Genomic DNA, 11,474 nt, shown 5'->3' with positions numbered 1-11,474 from the left:
CTAGGTAGAGGATGTGCCTACACAAGGGATGTTAGCTTTCTCTCCTAAATCAATCAGCAGTCTTTGATATCATTAACCATGACATCAAGTCTGAACCACCTACAAGATTTAGTATTTGGGAGCCTGTTTACAGTGGTTCTGCTCCTTTATCAGTGGAAGAAAACAAATCATTCTAATAGCCTATGATGTATAAAGTGCCATGGGGTTCCATTTTCTTTAACTCTACATGAAGTCATTGAGAGAAGTCATCCTTTGATTTGGAGTAAAGCGTGATATTCTTGTGATACCAACTTTATGTCCCCAAATCAGGCTGCATCCGTGATCGAGGTTGAGACTGAAGGAGAATTTGGGGGCTCAAGCTAAAAATCCCTAATCCGTATCCCAAATACACTTTCACAAGGAAATTAATATTGTCAGCCATGAAACATTTTGAAAACCGAGGAATGCTGATAAGCTAGGGGGAAAAAATGAGGTGGTGGTAGGACATTATAGAAGGTGATCAGTGCTCTGAGAAAGCAAAAGAAATTCCCCGGAAAGAAACTTATGTTCATAGAATAATGCCTCTTTATTATTTCAAAACCCCATTGTCTTTATGGTTCTGCCCTGTCATCTTTTAATTACATTCTAATGTTTCGCTGACCTCATTAGCAACTGATGTCGTAACTTGGAATGATCGCTAAATGAATGGTTGTATGTTGAGGACTACCTGTATCAAATTAAATACCTTGCTAATTGATGTATACAATCCACTATATAATTTGCATAAGTCTATAAGTCTTCCTTAGCCTTGTCGTTGACGCCAGCAGTCAATAAAGTAAATTGTGCTTCAATGTAAAGTGTCCTGGTCTCCTATTCAGATGAACCCCCCTCCCCCTCCAGGAAAATCTTTGCGCTTTGATTAAAAGGATCTGACTGGGGAAAAAACAGGCTGAAATTGACCTCTCCAGCAAGACCAATTTGCTCTTTACTTATTGAAACTGAACCTAAGGGACAGTTCCTTAACTTGCGGTTCTCCTTACATCAGAGCTACTGCTGGAGGTCAGGTGGAAATTCTAGGACAGCTTTTGCCAAGCTCTGGCTGGTATGCTGGTTGTAACCAGACCCTACCTGAAGTAGGAGAAACTTACAACATTCACAGTGCACACTGTCATGTGACACTTTTAAACACCATTCAGAAGCTTGGCACAAAATGCAATGATTTGCTTGTTAACTGGCACTGGGTGCAATGAGTATATTGCGTACATGATATGGTCCCTGCCATAGTTACCAATCCGGTATGAAGTACTGATTTTGACCTGCTAAGTCCCATTTGATCTGATAGGTATCTTCAGGACCACCTGCTTGTGATCCTTCATTTCCATGAAGTTGTGGGGAAGAAGGGCTTAGAACATATTAGTCTATCATGGCTTCCATTTAATGGAGCAGTTTATCCCTGAAAGTTTGACTTCTTCAGACACTGATGGCAGCTTTTTAACAATTAAGATAATGCATTCTGGTAAATTTCCTTGTTCCATTTTCAAATTATAAGTTGGTTATTCTTAGATTTTTATTTTTGTACCATGAACATTTTATTTTTAACATGGATGTTTTATCCTTATCGGGTCTAACTGTATATTTCAAATAATATAGATATTTAAAAAATAAATAATGTAGATAAAAGACTGGTACTATATAGCAGCACAGACACTGATAAAGGAATTGTTGAGTAACAATCATAAATACTAGTGTCTTTCTTAATAAACTTTCATTTTCTTTTCTCTGAAAAATCTATTGGAACAAAAATACCACACTGTTTAATTTAGAATTGAGTTGCAGACTCTTAAGTAAATCTTTATGAATATGAATGTTCAGTTGAAAATAATTGGACCTTCCGGTAAATGCACTTAAGATTAGGCACAAAAAATTACACAACCACTAAACTCAGATCATTTTACTTTTTGTGCTACCAGATAGTACAGAAAACATCAGAATACTACTAAAAAGAATTCCTACATAAATAAAAATTCGAGAATAATTTTGAATGGTTACAAAGCTCTGAAATTTCAATTGCTCCTTTGCATTTTTCAGTATTTAGATCTTCCCGCAATGGATGCCTACTGCATTTATTTATCAAATTTGTAGGCAGCCCATTCCCAACAACTTTGGGTGGCTCACAACAAAAGAAAGAAATTCAATTAATAAGAAGAAAAATGAATAATAGGTTGCAGGAACAACAAGCTAGATGGGAACCAAGTGAAGGGCTTTATAAGGCCCTTGCCAAGGCCTTTCTAACTAGCAGAGAGGAGGCCATCCGCCTCTATGGAACAACCTCATTCCAGAGAAAGCGAGCTTCCAAGCAACCTGAATGCCACATAATTATTTTTATTAGGTTAACATCCCAGTTTGTTTATTCAATTTCTATAGCTGCCTATATCACTCAATAACTCTGTTGGTGACTGTGGGAAAGGAATTGTCCAGCCCATGGTTCCTCTCATCATGAGGTATCACAGGGATCTACCCTTTTCCTATGCTATTTAGAATCTACATTAAAATACTAGATGAAGTTATCCTTTATTTGGGGCATAGTATTATTTTGATTTGATTTGATTTGATTAGACTTATATACCGCCCTTCTCCCGTAGGACTCAGGGCGGTTCACAAGGTCTTTTAAAAACAATACAACAAATTACAAAAATTAAAAACAATTAAAATGATTACACTAACCTTGAACTAAAAACCCCATTTACAATTAAAATACAATTAAAATCCCGGTTAATACTCTCAGTCCAGGCCAGAAAGCTCAAAGAGCCAGGTCTTCAGGTCCCAGCGGAATGAGCGAAGGTCAGGGGAAGTCCTACAGGCAGCTGGTTCCAAAGGGCCGGCGCACCCACAGAGAAGGCCCTCCCCCTGGGTATTGTCCGCCGGCAATCTTTTACCCGTGGTATCCTGAGAAGACCGACCCTGTGGGAGCGCAGTTCGCAGATCAGTAGGCAGATCGTATTAAGTTGTACATTATCACCTGAGGCTAGACTGGAATTCTATGGAAGTCTTGGCCTGGCGGTAGAAAGCTGTGAGGGCTTGTACGCATCAAAATAAGCTCATGTTAAATCCCTCCAAGAAGTTCTGTCTCTGTCTCTGTTACAACTTTGATTCTGGACAAAGTTACACTTTCCTAAAGATAGCTCTACAATTTGGCAGAGTCCTCTTGGACTCACAGTTCCTATTAGCTTCATCTTGTAGCACTTGTGGATCTTTCTGGACCAGGAAACATAAGTGATTTGTGTGCTCAGCACCTTTAGTCTAAATTACAGCAACTCAGTATAGAAAGAGGTGATGATGAAGATGATTAAGAAGCTACAGTTGATCTTGTCTGAGACCTGCTTGAGCAGGAGTCCCTTCCAGTTTCTATTCTATTCTATTCTATTCTATTCTATTCTATTCTATTCTATTCTATTCTATTCTATTCTATTCTATTCTATTCTATTCTATTCTATTCTATTCTATTCTATTCTATTCTATTCCAGTGGCCTTTCAGTGGGAAAATGTATGCATTAATACTAATGCTACATTCATTATACTGGCTGCCAACTTGTTTTTGGACTCAAAAGTGCTAGTTACATTCAAAATCCTACATAATTCTGCTCCTCGGTATTTACAGGACTCTTTCAACAGGAATTTGACTCTACCGTGCATTCTTTTATGGAGGTTACAGTATGCTGGGCATCGGATTCCACATGAAACGAAGCAGATGGGCCACAACAATGGAACTTCTTGTTGGTTTTGGTGGTTGAAATGCTCATCTGCTGATCTTTCAGAAGGCCCTTAAGATCTGTTATTTTACAGGACATTTAGATACTAAGGCTTTCAGGGCTGCCTTAGCTGATGGATTTGTTTTGGCTTTTCTTGCTTCTTGAATTTTATCTATTTATTTAAACAAACAAGGGTAACATAAAATGAATATATCCCATTAAAATCAATCTTCAAGAAACAATTCAAATTTTACTTTTTTAAAAATCAAAAATAACTACATATCAAGCATATTCCTTTTAAAGTGTGTCCATCTCATCCAAACTGTGATGTTCAGTTTTTAAATCATTAAACCATTTAAATCTGATTTTTGTGTTGGTTACAAACTTGAATGGCTTTTTATTTAAGCTCAGTATATGTATATTTGTGTTTATATTTACAATACTGAAATAAGGGGTAGTGGAAAAGCTTGAGTGAATTATGTAAAAAAAAATCCTCATGTACACATAGATACATGCACATCTTTCTGTCAGTAAACAGGGTTACTGTGTACTTAAAAGCTTTATCAGAGAGTAAGGAATTTCTGCACTTTTAAAAGACTTGGAAAATTACACACAAAATACAGGCAACTATTATTTTAACATAATTTACATACTCTGTAAACAGAGCACAGCTATTTAGAATAACATCTAGTGTGGAAGAAACCCAGTGAAGTTTAAAAAGCAGTGCGCTAGCTCTAGTTAGACATAATAAATGGCAGAATTATTCCGAGTCAAAACATTCCACCCCTGTACATAATCAAAAGAGTTAATAAAAATAACTAGCTTAGGATGTTTGTAATGTTAATACAAGAAGATTAAATTAAATTGGGGAAAGTCTTGGTGCAGAATTTCTGTGGTTTCCGAAAAGCATTCCAAAAAGGTTACAGCATCATCCTCTGGAACAGGAGACAAAGTCCAGTTCTGTAGATATTTTCCAGGGGAGGGATACCTGGTCCTCAGTGATGTCTAATCTAAGGGTGAGGATGAAGGGTTTTAATTCAGCTTTTGATCACGGTTCAATAATAATTTTGAAACATTCTGATTACTTAGAAAACATTAAGAATGACTGCTGACTATCCACCACTGAACATGGCAAGGAGGTCAGGAAGGGGCCTCACTATCTCCCTACTAGAGATACATTGGCTACCAAAGCCAATAATGCCTCTAAAATAGCACTGGATTTTGCCTCCTCTCTCAATGAACTGTGTGCCCAGAATTCCTTCCTGGGAGCAAGAGAGGAAGATGAAAATCTACAGAGTTAGGAGCTGCCCCACGATGGCAAACCTGCAATGAAAGAAGTAAAATTGGCAGGCAAACTGAAGGGAGATCTCAGTGCAAAATGAGAAAATAGCCAACACTGAAAATGACTGATAAACATTCATTCAGTTGCATTTCTTCTCTTACCTCCCTGGCTTCAGACCTGAGGATAAGTTATGAATTATATGAGCTATGATCTAATCTTAACTCTAATCCATAAAAGCAGGAAATACATTCTAACCTATACCCAGGGTGCCTGGCTGGAGGAAAAGCCCAAGTTTTCAAGGCCTCGCGAAAGGGCAACAGGAATGGGGACAATCTAATTTCAGGTGGAATAATGTTTCAAAGGGCAGGTGCCAGAGCAGAAAATGTTTTTTTTCTGGGTTCCGTCAAATGATATTGTCTACCAATGGTACCCAGAGCATGCTCTTTCTGCTCAATCGTATAAAGGTAAAGGTTCCCCCGCACATGCGTGCTAGTTGTTTCCAACTCTAGGGGCCGGTGCTCACCTCCATTTCAAAGCTGAAGAGCCAGCGCTTGTCAGAGGACATCTCCATGGTCATGTGGCCGGCATGACTAGACGCCAAAGGCGCACGGAACGCTGTTACTTTCCCACCGTAGTGGTCCCTATTTTTCTACTTGCATTTTTATGTGCTTTCGAACTGCTAGGTTGGCAGAAGCTAGGACGAGTAACAGGCGCTCACTCTGTTGCGCAGCACTTGGGATTTGACCTGCCAAACTGCCGACCTTCTGATCGACAAGCTCAGTGTCCTAACCCACTGAGCCACCGCGTCCCGATGGTACCCGGAGCATGCTCTTTCTGCTCAATCGTATAGGACAGGTAAAAACAATTGGGAAGAGACAGTCCTATAAGTAACCTGGCGGTGAAAACCAGCATCTTGAATTGCAGGAGCACACCAGAAGCCAATGCAGCTCATGGAGCAGTTGTGTCACATGTGATGAATAACTGGCACCAGTATCTGCCCATGCTGTAATATTTTACTCCAGTTGAAGCTTCTGAATATGCTTCAAAGGCAGCCCCACATAAAATTTATTTATTATTTATTTTTGGGACTTATATGCCGCCCTATCTCCCGAAGGACTCAGGGCAGCTAACAACAATAAAAGACAATAATACAAATGTTAAAAAAATTAAATTAAAGCCCCAATGATAAAATATTTAAAACATTTTTAAAAATCCCTATTGTCAGTCCAGGTCAGCCTGATGGAAATGTTTTAAGGCGGCGGCGAAAGGACCAGAGGTCCAGGTCCATCTGGAGCTCAAGGGGAAGTTGATTTCACAGGGCAGCTGCTCCCACAGAGAAGCCCCTCCCCCTGGGGGTCACCAGCCGACATTGTCTAGCCCACGGCACCCTGAGGAGGCCCTCCCTGTGTGAGTGGACCGGGTGATGGGAAGTCGTTCCTGGCAGCAGACGGTCCTGCAAATATCCCGCTCCTAAGTCATGTAGGGCTTTAAAGGTAAGAACCAGCACCTTAAATCTCATCCGGAGGGCAACCGGTAACCAATGCAGCTTACGCAGGAGGGGTGTAATATGGGAGTATCGGGATCCTCCCATCACAACCCGCGCGGCCGCATTCTGCACCAGCTGGAGCCTCCGGGTGGTCTTCAAGGGCAGCCCCATGTAGAGAGCATTGCAGTAATCTATACGGGAGGTAACGAGTGCATGAGTGACCGTACGTAGAGCATCTCGGTCCAGATAGGGGTGCAACTGGCGCACCAGGTGAACCTGGGCAAATGCCCCCCTGGCCACAACTCCTATATGCTCTTCAAAACTGAGTCATGTATCCAGGAGGACGCCTAAGTTGTGTGCCCTATCAACGGGCACATTATGACAAAATGTATTGCTGTAGTCCAATTTGGAGGTCACAAGGGCAGGAGTGATCATGAGCAGGGTTCCCATGCTAAGAACAGGCATACCCCTCAGTTGTGCAAAGGCCTGGTAACCATGGCTGCTATTTGCTCTTCAAGCAGGAGTCGTGAGCCCCAGAAGACCTTCAGACTGTGCAGTAAATCTGTCTGGGGCTGTGCCACTCCATCTAGAATCATTGATGGAAAGTCCCCAGAATCGTGATATCCAAAAATCTGGAACCATGCAGTCTTGTTTGGGATGAGCTGAATGTTAATCACAACCTAAACAACGAAAGACTAAAAGGATCAAAGTATTTATAAATATGAAAAAATATGTGAGCAGGTGAATTAATTAATGATTCATTATTAACTGAATGTTTTTCCTGCAACCCTTTCCCATAATTAATTTGTAAACATTGGCCAAGAGTCCATGTGTAGCAATGTAAAGTGAGAACATTTTGTGAATGTTCTGTGAGTTTAGCAATAACCAGGAAATAGGGAGGGAGGGTGATTTTAGATCCAAATTATAGAACATCTGAAAGGGAAAAAGACTTATGGCAGCATATTCAATTTCAAAAGAAATCAGGTCAGATCAACATGTTCTTGCCTGTTTTCCTTAGGTCATAATGAGAGGTGTCTCATTGCATGTTTGCCAGTTTTAAAAAGAAACTACTAAATTCTAACAAATCTGGCAGGACACCCGTTCACTGATAATTAAACAAAGTTGGAAGAAATCATCTACATACCCGAACAAACATTTTATTTCCTGGAGTACCATTTGTAGGACTATTTAAAATTTTGGACTTTGGACTGGTTTATATATTTAAGTTTTTTGTTTTTGTTAAATAAACTGAAAGAAATAATAATGTACGTAGTACGGTATGTAAGTTTAGTTTTGTTGAATAAATGCTGTACACATTTCTGGGGCTTTTTTTTCTACACGGACTTATAATAAAAATAATAGAAAGTGGCGTGGTGGCCTTATGGTGAAAAGGCCTGCCTCCCACTCATAAGGCTGAGTTGAATCCTAAATATCGGGAGATGTTTCTTTCCTAGGGCACAAAGAAAAAATATCTCCTATCAACTCCATGTGGTATCAGAAAGTGAACACTCAGCTTCATCCAATCTCCCTGGCTCTATCCTGAAATAAGGGATTACGGAGTCGTAAAAAGGGAGTAAAAAGGTAAAGGTAAAGGTTCCCCCGCACATGCGTGCTAGTCGTTTCCGACTCTAGGGGCCGGTGCTCATCTCTGTTTCAAAACCGAAGAGCCAGCGCTTGTCCGAGGACGTCTCCGTGGTCATGTGGCCGGCATGACTAGACGCCAAAGGCGCACGGAACGCTGTTACCTTCCCACCGGAGTGGTCCCTATTTTTCTACTTGCATTTTTACGTGCTTTCGAACTGCTAGGGTGGCAGAAGCTGGGACAAGTAACAGGCGCTCACTCTGTTACGCAGCACTCGGGATTTGATCCGCCAAACTGCCGACCTTCTGATCGACAAGCTCAGTGTCCTAACCCACTGAGCCACTGCGTCCCTAAAAAGGGAGTACTGTACAATAAAAAATAAACTGAAAAGTTATTTACTGCTTTCCTTAAGAAAGAACAGTTGCTTCTGAGTTAATTCAAGAATGACCTCTTAGAGAAATACATTTTTTAAAGTTATCTTTCCCAAGCTTGCAGACATGGTAGGAGAAGGTGGGAACATAAGATATCTATTTGAAACTGTTGGCATTAAATTTCTGTTGCCTTCAAACACAGCAAGTGAAATGGAAGTATGTGATTATATAGTGCACTGCAAATATGAAGCCACTTATAAACAGCAAACTAAGTAGAACATACAAGGATGAACTTGTTTTATCACCAGAGTAATTACAACAAAGAACTCATTCTGTAACTATTGAATAAAGTTGCAAATGAAATGATTAGACAAAGCATTTGGCAATCTGCCATATAAATAAAGTATTCAAAAGTTCAAGGATTATGCTTGAATCCTGGACATGTGAATTACAACATTTTAATCGAATTGCATTCTCATGCATAGAAAAAAAAATAAGGGGAAGAAATGAAATACCGTAAGCAGATGTTGATCTTTTTCCAAGAAAGTTGGATTTTTTTCAACCGAAAAGTGGTCAAGAGCAAACAAAAAACAGACCCAAAATAAATGCAAGCTGTATTGATGGTGTAGATCTTGTTCTTCCCATAGAGCTGGCTTTTCAAGACCTGTCTTATCTTTTCATGTTTTGGCTGTTGCTGTCTTCTTTGCCTTCTCATGGTTGCCATGTGACTGGAATATTAAGATACATCTAGCTGGTCTATGTCTGCTATGTGGCCAATTGGTAGTTCCATACCAACAGTCTTATTTATTTATTTATTTTATTTTAATTCCATTTATATCCTGCCCTTCTCCGAAGACTCAGGGCGGCTTTACAAACTTAGCAGTACCTTACCTTTGTTTACTATCACCTAGCCACACTTCTTTAGTCTGAATTACAGCCCAGCGTCCTCACTGTAAATGACAAATCGCATGGAAAAATAATACCTCCGCTCGAAAAAGTAGCTGATAAAATCAAGCCAAAGTAATGGATTGTTTTACAAGGAATGGTGGAATTTAGTTCTTTATAGAAGACATAAGCATCATGGAAACAACTTGTAGCAAACATTATGGGCATGTTAAAAATGAACCATTACTATGTACAGTGTTTGAAAACATCAAATAAAAAAACTGAATTCAGCCCAACTGACATTGCTTTAACCTCTTATTCGAAACTGCAAAAATACAGGAACCAATTAAACATAAAAAAGATTGCATATCTTACAATAAGAGGGAAGGAAGGTAAAACAATTATCCTCCTTGTATATGAAGCATGAGCTAAGGAATAAAGTAGTTTGGTGGGACTGATTCTTTACAAGAGGAACAAAGAAGAAAAAAAGGCATTTGGGCCTAATTATTAGATACTGGTCTATGATTACAGACATCTGAGTTAATATTCCCTTGAGCTATGAAATTTAGTGGATATTCTAGGCCAGGATCCCCAACACCCCACCCCGGTCCATGAATCAGCACTGGGCCACGGCATGCCAGAAACTAGGCCGCACAAACAAGCAAAGCCCCATAGGGGCCACTGTTCTAGGCTGATGATCTGTAACCTATTTTAAGGATAACACTGGATGACTGACTCCATAAAGCAAAAGAAACCCATGGTTTTCCCAAAATAGCTAAGCTGCACCTATCAGCATCTCCTCAGCCATGCTGACTGGGGCTGTATTCTACTATATACAGGTAGTCCTCAACTTACAACCACAATTGGGATGAGAATTTGTGTTGCTAAGCAAGGCAGTTGTTAAGTGACGTGTGCCTGATTTTACCACCTTTTTGTTGTCAAGTGAATCACTGCAGTTAAGTGAATCTTGTGGTTGTTAAGCAAATTTGGCTTTCCCCATTGACTGTCGGAAGCTGTCTGGAAAGGTTGCGATCATGTGGCCCTGGGATGCCGCAAATACATGCCGTTTGCCAAGCTCCCAAATTTTGATCCCATGACTGTGGTGACGCTATGATAGTTGTTAAGTGTGAGAACTGGTCATAGTCATTTTTTTCAGTGCCATGGTAACTTCAGTCACTAAATGAATGATTTTAAGTCAAAGACTACCCATATTTGGAAAACTACAGGCTGACCATTCCAATTCTTGTAAATAGTGGATAGAAATTAATAAAAAGAAACAGAATTAAGGTAAAAGGGTTGTGTTTTTGATGGCTATGGGCAGCTGAGTGTAGGGTTTTTTTTGCAATTAATTGGTTTTTATTCAGGAAAATGAAGAGATAGAAATGGCTGAAGACCCTTCTCTTTCTATTCTCTTGAATAGCACTGCCACTGACGGCCAGGAGAATTTCTTGATTTTGCTGTATTCTGGCCAAGCCTATCATGTTGTCAGTAGCTTAGTAGATTTCTTCTGAATAAAAGCCCAGGCCACCTTGTTCTTTTTGGAGTGAAATGTTGCAAGAATGAATTGGCCTTTGGGATACCTTAAATCAGATTTTTTTTCAAACTTGGCAACTTTTAAGACCTGTGGACTTCAACTCCCAGGATTCTCAACCCAGCATGTTGGCTGGGGAATTCTGGGAATTGAAGTCTACACTTTTTAAAGTTAAGAAGTTTGAAAAATACTGGTCTAAATGCACCTTCAATCAGGAATAAGGCCCAATAAGAAAACACAACACGGCTTTAATCACTTGATAGGCACGTTGAAGACGTGGGCTTGTATCCTGAACGCGTTTTCGCCATCCTCAAATCAGCCTCAATTCCCAAATGCAGTTTGAAGCACACAAGTAATCCCAACTCAAAATTCCCTCGTCCCTCCTGCTTGGATTTAGGAGAAAGACTACATTTCTCGAAATGCACCATAAGAAGGAAGGTATCAGTCAGGATCTGGCCTATTCCACATAAACCATAGCAGGGAGAATGAGCGCGCAGGCGCAACGCTTCCGCCTGCCTTCTTTGATCCTGCAAAGATCGGTCGCTCAGTCACTATGATGGCCTCTCCCTGTACGTCACGCGCTTGCGCGCTTAATTCCGGCCTCTACCC

Source organism: Vipera ursinii, assembly GCF_947247035.1.
Source record: "Vipera ursinii genome assembly, chromosome: 3".
Taxonomy (NCBI): domain Eukaryota; kingdom Metazoa; phylum Chordata; class Lepidosauria; order Squamata; family Viperidae; genus Vipera; species Vipera ursinii.
This window is presented reverse-complemented; position numbering follows the sequence as displayed.